This window comes from Nerophis ophidion, linkage group LG26 (genome assembly GCF_033978795.1).
Source record: "Nerophis ophidion isolate RoL-2023_Sa linkage group LG26, RoL_Noph_v1.0, whole genome shotgun sequence".
NCBI classification, from domain to species: domain Eukaryota; kingdom Metazoa; phylum Chordata; class Actinopteri; order Syngnathiformes; family Syngnathidae; genus Nerophis; species Nerophis ophidion.
This window is the reverse complement of record NC_084636.1, coordinates 17632758-17640003: the sequence shown is the minus strand read 5'-3', so window position 1 is coordinate 17640003 and position 7246 is coordinate 17632758.

The window sequence follows — 7246 nt, the reverse complement described above, 5'->3', positions numbered from 1 at the left end:
TATGCCAAGGTTGAAGTGTAAATAACATGAACCATGATTTCAAACCCATATCGTTACAATAACCACAACTATTAGTGTTTGTCTTACATGTAGTAATCAGTCTTGGACAGACAAATCCCCAGAGTGCAGATTTAACAAGCGTGCGAGCTCCCGCGGCATGGACTCGATACACTGCAAAAATTCAATGTTCAAGAAAAAAAATACGAAAATGAGGGGTATTTTATTTGAACTAAGCAAAATTATCTGCCAAAAGAACAAGAAAATTTGGCTTAACAAGACTTTCCAACTAGCTAACCTTGATGAACCCAAAAATACCTTAAAATAAGTATATTCTCACTAATAAGAAGTGCACTTTTCTTGGTAGAATAAAAACAGACCTTTTTGCTCAATATGTTGAAAAATATTCTTAAATGACGTAAATGCTTGTGCAATCATCGTAGTTTAGTCTTTATTTGAAGGGACAATTAAAATTATGACAATAAAATCATACTATATCATGTAATCAAATTAAGAAAAGTCATAAAATGCCCTTTCATGGACACATACTTAATATACAATACAACAACACTTCATTTACATCATCACACAAAGACAATACATGCTCTTGTTCACATCTGTCATCATTTGTAAAAACAACCATGATTTTAACAGACTAACCTCACAATTTACAACAAAAATGACGTCATGGATAAATATAATACACATTAAGTTGATGTGTCAAAAATAGTGCCCACCTTAGTGACCGTGTGAGCAGCTTTGATTGCTCCAAAGCCACTTTTGAACTTCAATTGTAAATGAAGAGTAATCTGTTAAACTTTTCAAGTTTTCAATCTTGACATAATGGAATGCGCCCGGCATCATGATTTTTTTTTTTCATGCTTGAACTAAGAAATTGTTACTTTAAAAAAGCAGTTTTATACTTGTGAGTGTTAATGACACACCTTTGCAACAGTTGATAATCTAGTTTTAAAGCATGTTTTACTCAATATAGGTCATCAAATCTCAGCAAAATGCTGTAATATCTTACTGAGATCATTTAGGACCAAAACCCTTAAAACAAGTAAAACACTCTAACATAAAATCTGCTTAGTGAGAAGAATTATCTTATCCGACAGAAAAGAAGCAAATATCACCCTTATTTGAAATATTTAATATTACTTAGATTTTAGTTTTTGCAGTGTAGACTACTTTATAGTCTATGGAGATTTTAGCCTGCGATATTGTTATTGGGGGCGGCAAAGTTTGGGTGGGAGAGCTGCCGTGCCAGCAAATTGAGTGTTCCAGGTTCAATCCCAGCTTCCGCCATCCTAGTTACGTCCGTTGTGTCCTTGGGCAAGACACTTCACCTTTGCTCCTGATGGGGTCGTGTTTAGCGACTTTGCATGGCAGCTCTCGCCATCGGCGTGTAATTGTTTGTATGATGGAAATAGTGTCAAAGCGTTTTGTGTACCTTGCAAGTAGAAACACGCTGTAGAAGTATAATCCACCCACCCACCCATTTTCTACCGCTTATTCCCTTTTGGGGTCGCGGGGGGCGCTGGCGCCTATCTCAGCTACAATCGGGCGGAAGGCAGGGTACACCCTGGACAAGTCGCCACCTCATCGCAGGGCCAACACAGATAGACAGACAACATTCACACTCACATTCATACACTAGGGCCAATTTAGTGTTGCCAATCAACCAATCCCCAGGTGCATGTCTTTGGAAGTGGGAGGAAGCCGGAGTACCTGGAGGGAACCCACGCATTCACGGGGAGAACATGCAAACTCCACACAGAAAGATCCCGAGCCTGGATTTGAACCCGGGACTGCAGGACCTTCGTATTGTGAGGCAGACGCACTAACCCCTCTGCCACTGTGAAGCCCAAAAGTATAATCCATTTACCATTATTTATGATCACTCAAATGGTGAAGAGAAGATACATTTTCATACTTGCCAACCTTGAGACCTCCGATTTCGGGAGATGGGGCGGAGGCGTGGTTTGGGGGCATGATTTGGGGGCGTGGTTAAAAGGGGAGGACTATATTCACAGCCAATTCACCAACTCGAGTATATCATATATATATATATATATATATATATATATATATATATATATATATATATATATATATATATATATGTGTATATATATATATATATATATTTGTATGAAATACTTGACTTTCATTGAATTCTAGCTATATATATTTATTTTATTATATATATATAAATAAAAGAAATAGTTGAATTTCAGACGGCACCTATTAAATACACAGTAAGAAAAACACAGTTGTTCTACTAACTGTACTGTGATTGATGGTTACTACAAAAACAACAACAACACTTACCTTTCACCATTTGAGTAACGTCACTTCCGAGTTTCCAGAAGATGGCGCCAGTATGTGCTTTGGCCTGGCGTCTCTCGCTGTCAGCTCTGTTCATTTTTGTGTTGTTTGCGTCTATGTTGGTCTCTGTCATCCTCTCCCGCGCCACCTGCGGGCTGTGTGTCGGGCCCCACCTGAATTAGCTGCGCCTTTGGGCGTGCTGGCCCCCGCCAGGTTCGGTCTTGTGAACGCAAGATCTTTGACAAACAAAACGTTTATCCTGAAGAATTTCTTCACTTCCCGCGGACTTCCTCTGTGTGACGGAAACATGGCCGAGAGCTGGTGAGTCCGCCCCTCTTAATGAACTTCTGCCTCCGGAGTGTTCCTACTTTAATTCTCCGCGGTCGTCCGGTCGAAAAGGAGGAGGATTAGCAGTCGTTTTTAAAAATGACTTTAAATGCCGTCAGATCCGCCTGCAATCCTCCTTTTCAAGCTTCGAACTGTGCATGTTTGAGCTGGAGGGGGCGTGGTTCCAGCAAGGGCTGAATTTCGGGAGATTTTCAGGAGAAAATTTCTTCCGGGAGGTTTTCGGGAGAGGCGCTGAATTTCGGGAGTCTCCTGGAAAATCCGGGAGGGTTGGCAGGTCTGCATTTTTCTTCTTCCTTTTTATGTATAAGTTTGGCGCTGCGAATTTCCACCTCTTTAATAGTTGTGTGGTTTTTTTGTGTTTTGCATTGAACGAAGAGAGCACAGTCTACCAAATAAAATTCCTTGTTTGTTAAACATACTCGGCCAATAAATTTTGATTTTAATTTTGATTCTCCATCCATCCATTTTCAACCACTTGTCCCGTTCGGAGTCGCGGTGGGTGCTGGAGCCTATCTTAGCTGCATTCGGGCGAAAGGCAGGGTACACCCTGGACAAGTCGCCACCTCATCGCAGGGCCTACACAGATGGACAGACAACATTCGCACTCACAATCAACATATTACCAGGTGCATGTTTTTGGAGGTGGGAGGAAGCCCGAGTATTCTGTTCGCACCAAAATTAACAAACTGATCAGAAACATGAGTATTTCTTAATGCTTGGGATAAGTACTGTAAATACAGGCTGAGTAAAGTGTTCCTCATATCTTAGAATACATCTGAGATGACTCATAGTCTGACAAAGTTTTAGACAGGGCCTGGTCCACTCACTTGAATTTGTTTATTCTTGCAGACAGACATTTTAACATATGGGTGACAGACAGTGTGTTATTTTACCATTTATCTGCTTGAAATTCCTCAATCTCACATTTGTTTTCCTTTTTTAAATAAAACTAGGATAAGGAGAATAACGAGTTTTCCTGTGGTCCAGCTCATAAAACACTAATAAGAACATCCAACACAATAAAAAAACAAACGCGTTTTATTTTATTTGTGTTAGTATGCAATTAACCCGGTGGCGTTACTTTGATTGTGCATAACAACAACAAAAACTCATAGCACAGGAATATAAACAGAACTTTTTAAAGTTGAACCAGATGCTGTTATGTATGTCAATAATAATGGGGGTGGCAAAGAAACAGCAAAACAAGGAGAGGGTCACCTTGAAACGTTTACATCCACATGTGTGAAGCGCAAAAAGTTGCACAAAGATGGATTTAATTCTCTCAAAACCGCACTGACTGCACGCACATGAGGCCCACTTTTATTCATAGAGGTTGGAGGCCCAACCACCAGAGTCACGACTCAATCAGATGAAAGTTTATAATGATAACTGCCACCTTGTATGATAGAAATACAAAACCCATAACCAGTGGAGTTGGCACGTTGTGTAATTGGTAAATAAAAACAAAATGCAAGGATCTGCAAATAATTTTCAGCCTATAATCAATCAAATAGACTGCAGAGACAAGATACTTAACGTTCGAAAGGGTAAACTTTATTTTTTGCAAATATTAACTTGTTAGGAATTTGATGCCTTTAACATGTTTCAAAAAAGCTGGCACGGGTGGCTAAAAAGACTGAGAAAGTTGAGGAATGTTCGTCAAACACTTATTTGAAACATCCCACAGGTGAACAGGCTAATTTTAGAACAGGTGGGTTCCATGATTGGGTATAAAAGCAGCTTCCATGAAACGTTCAGTCATTCACAAACAAGGATGGGGCGACGGTCACCACTTTGTGGAGAAATGCGTAGCAAATTGTAGAACAGTTTAAGGGTAGAACGACAGAGTGATACAACAACTGGAAGTATAAAATAATAATATGTGGTGATCCAAGTCGCGGATCGCAACAGTCTCACCTTCCCTTTATTTCAAAAATCCTCGAAAAAATTGTTGCGGAGCAGTTAAATGAACACTTAGCGTCTAATAATCTATGTGAAACCTTTCAATCCGGTTTCAGGGCAAATCACTCTACGGAGACAGCCCTCGCAAAAATGACTAATGATCTATTGCTAACGATGGATTCTGATGCGTCATCTATGTTGCTGCTCCTCGATCTAAGCGCTGCTTTTGATACCGTCGATCATAATATTTTATTAGAACGTATCAAAACACGAATTGGTATGTCGGACTTAGCCCTGTCTTGGTTTAACTCTTATCTTACTGATAGGATGCAGTGCGTCTCCCATAACAATGTTAGCTTGGACTACGTTAAGGTAACGTGTGGAGTTCCCCAGGATTCGGTCCTTGGCCCTGCACTCTTCAGCATCTACATGCTGCCGCTAGGTGACATCATACGCAAATACGGTGTTAGCTTTCACTGTTATGGTGATGACACCCAACTCTACATGCCCCTAAAGCTGACCAACACGCCGGATTGTAGTCAGCTGGAGGCGTGTCTTAATTAAATTAAACAATGGATGTCCGCTAACTTTTTGCAACTCAACGCCAAAAAAACGGAAATGCTGATTATCGGTCCTGCTAGACACCGACCTCTATTTAATAATACAACTCTAACATTTGACAACCAAACAATTAAACAAGGCGACACGGTAAAGAATCTGGGTATTATCTTTGACCCAACTCTCTCCTTTGAGTCACACATTAAAAGCGTTACTAAAACGGCCTTCTGTCATCTCCGTAATATCGCTAAAATTCGCTCCATTCTGTCCACTAAAGACGCTGAAATCATTATCCATGCGTTTGTTACGTCTCGCCTCGACTACTGTAACGTATTATTTTCGGGTCTCCCCATGTCTAGCATTAAAAGATTACAGTTGTTACAAAATGCGGCTGCTAGACTTTTGACAAGAACAAGAAAGTTTGATCACATTACGCCTGTACTGGCTCACCTGCACTGGCTTCCTGTGCACTTAAGATGTGACTTTAAGGTTTTACTACTTACGTATAAAATACTACACGGTCTAGCTCCATCCTATCTTGCCGATTGTATTGTACCATATGTCCCGGCAAAAAATCTGCGTTCAAAGGACTCCGGCTTATTAGTGATTCCCAAAGCCCAAAAAAAGTCTGCGGGCTCTAGAGCGTTTTCATTTCGGGCTCCAGTACTCTGGAATGCCCTCCCGGTAACAGTTCGAGATGCCACCTCAGTGGAAGCATTTTAGTCTCACCTTAAAACTCATTTGTATACTCTAGCCTTTAAATAGACTCCCTTTTTAGACCAGTTGATCTGCCGTTTCTTTTCTTTTTCTCCTATGTCCCACTCTCCCTTGTGGAGGGGGTCCGGTCCGATCCGGTGGCCATGTACTGCTTGCCAGTGTATTGGCTGGGGACATCTGTCGCGACTGTGTTGGATCCAATATGGATTGAACTTTCACAGTATCATGTTAGACCCGCTCGACATCCATTGCTTTCGTCCTCTCCAAGGTTCTCATAGTCATCATTGTCACCGACGTCCCACTGGGTCATTATTGTCACCGACGTTCCACTGGGTGTGAGTTTTCCTTGCCCTTATGTGGGCCTACCGAGGATGTGGTAGTGGTTTGTGTTGTAGTTTGTGCAGCCCTTTGAGACACTAGTGATTTAGGGCTATATAAGTAAACATTGATTGATTGATTGACTGTGGAAATCCTTGAAAAGATGGAAAAGAAGGCTATAGTAGACCTTGCATAGTTAGAAAACTCAGGAGGCCTTAAAGAACCCACTGGTAATCAAGTACATTGAAAGAAAGTTGCCTGACTTTTTACAAAAAGAGATGATGTTCATGGATGAACCCAAAAACAACATCACACAAGACAACCACTTTTGAAGTTCTTGAAAAGTCAAGAAAGAAATACTAAACGCTCAGTACTGTGGAGACGACGGAGAACTCAGATGGTTTTGACATGAAGTAAGAGAGAAAGAATGCCTCAACAAAGACCACGAAGAAGGAGGAGCTTGATAAAGTATGTGATGTCTGTGGTGATAGTGGGCAAAACATTCAAAAGATCTAAACTACCTGAAAAGTAAGCTGTGCTGAGAAAGCTGGGAGTATGCAGAAAATGTATCGAATGCCATGATGAGGATGGATACTGCAGAGACACTTTCCTATGCAGACTGTATGAGCAGAAGCGGTGCCCCAAACCCCCATTTCTTCCTCTGCCGAAAATGAAGAGTCAAGAGGTGAAGAGAACAAGAGTGGGAAAAGACAGCAACAGGTGAAAACAAACTAACAGAAGAACAAGAGCAAGTCTTGTCTGAACTCTCCCCAGATATGGCATGTCGATGCAGAAAAGCTTTCACCGACGAAACCACAGTGACACTCATTGCTTCAAGCCAGTCTGAGCTACTGCAGACAAATGGGCTTGCTGAAGTTCCTCTAATCATGATGCTGATGCAGGTCATTGCAAATGCAGGACAGCATACTGTATTTGGACTTTAGTTGATCTTGCTTCAATTACACATTACATCAGTCAAAAGGCTGCTAAAATGCTAAGATTAAACAATTTGAAAATAACTTTAGTTCTACCTGAAGTTAGTCAAATGACTATAAAGGTGAACACACAAAGAGAT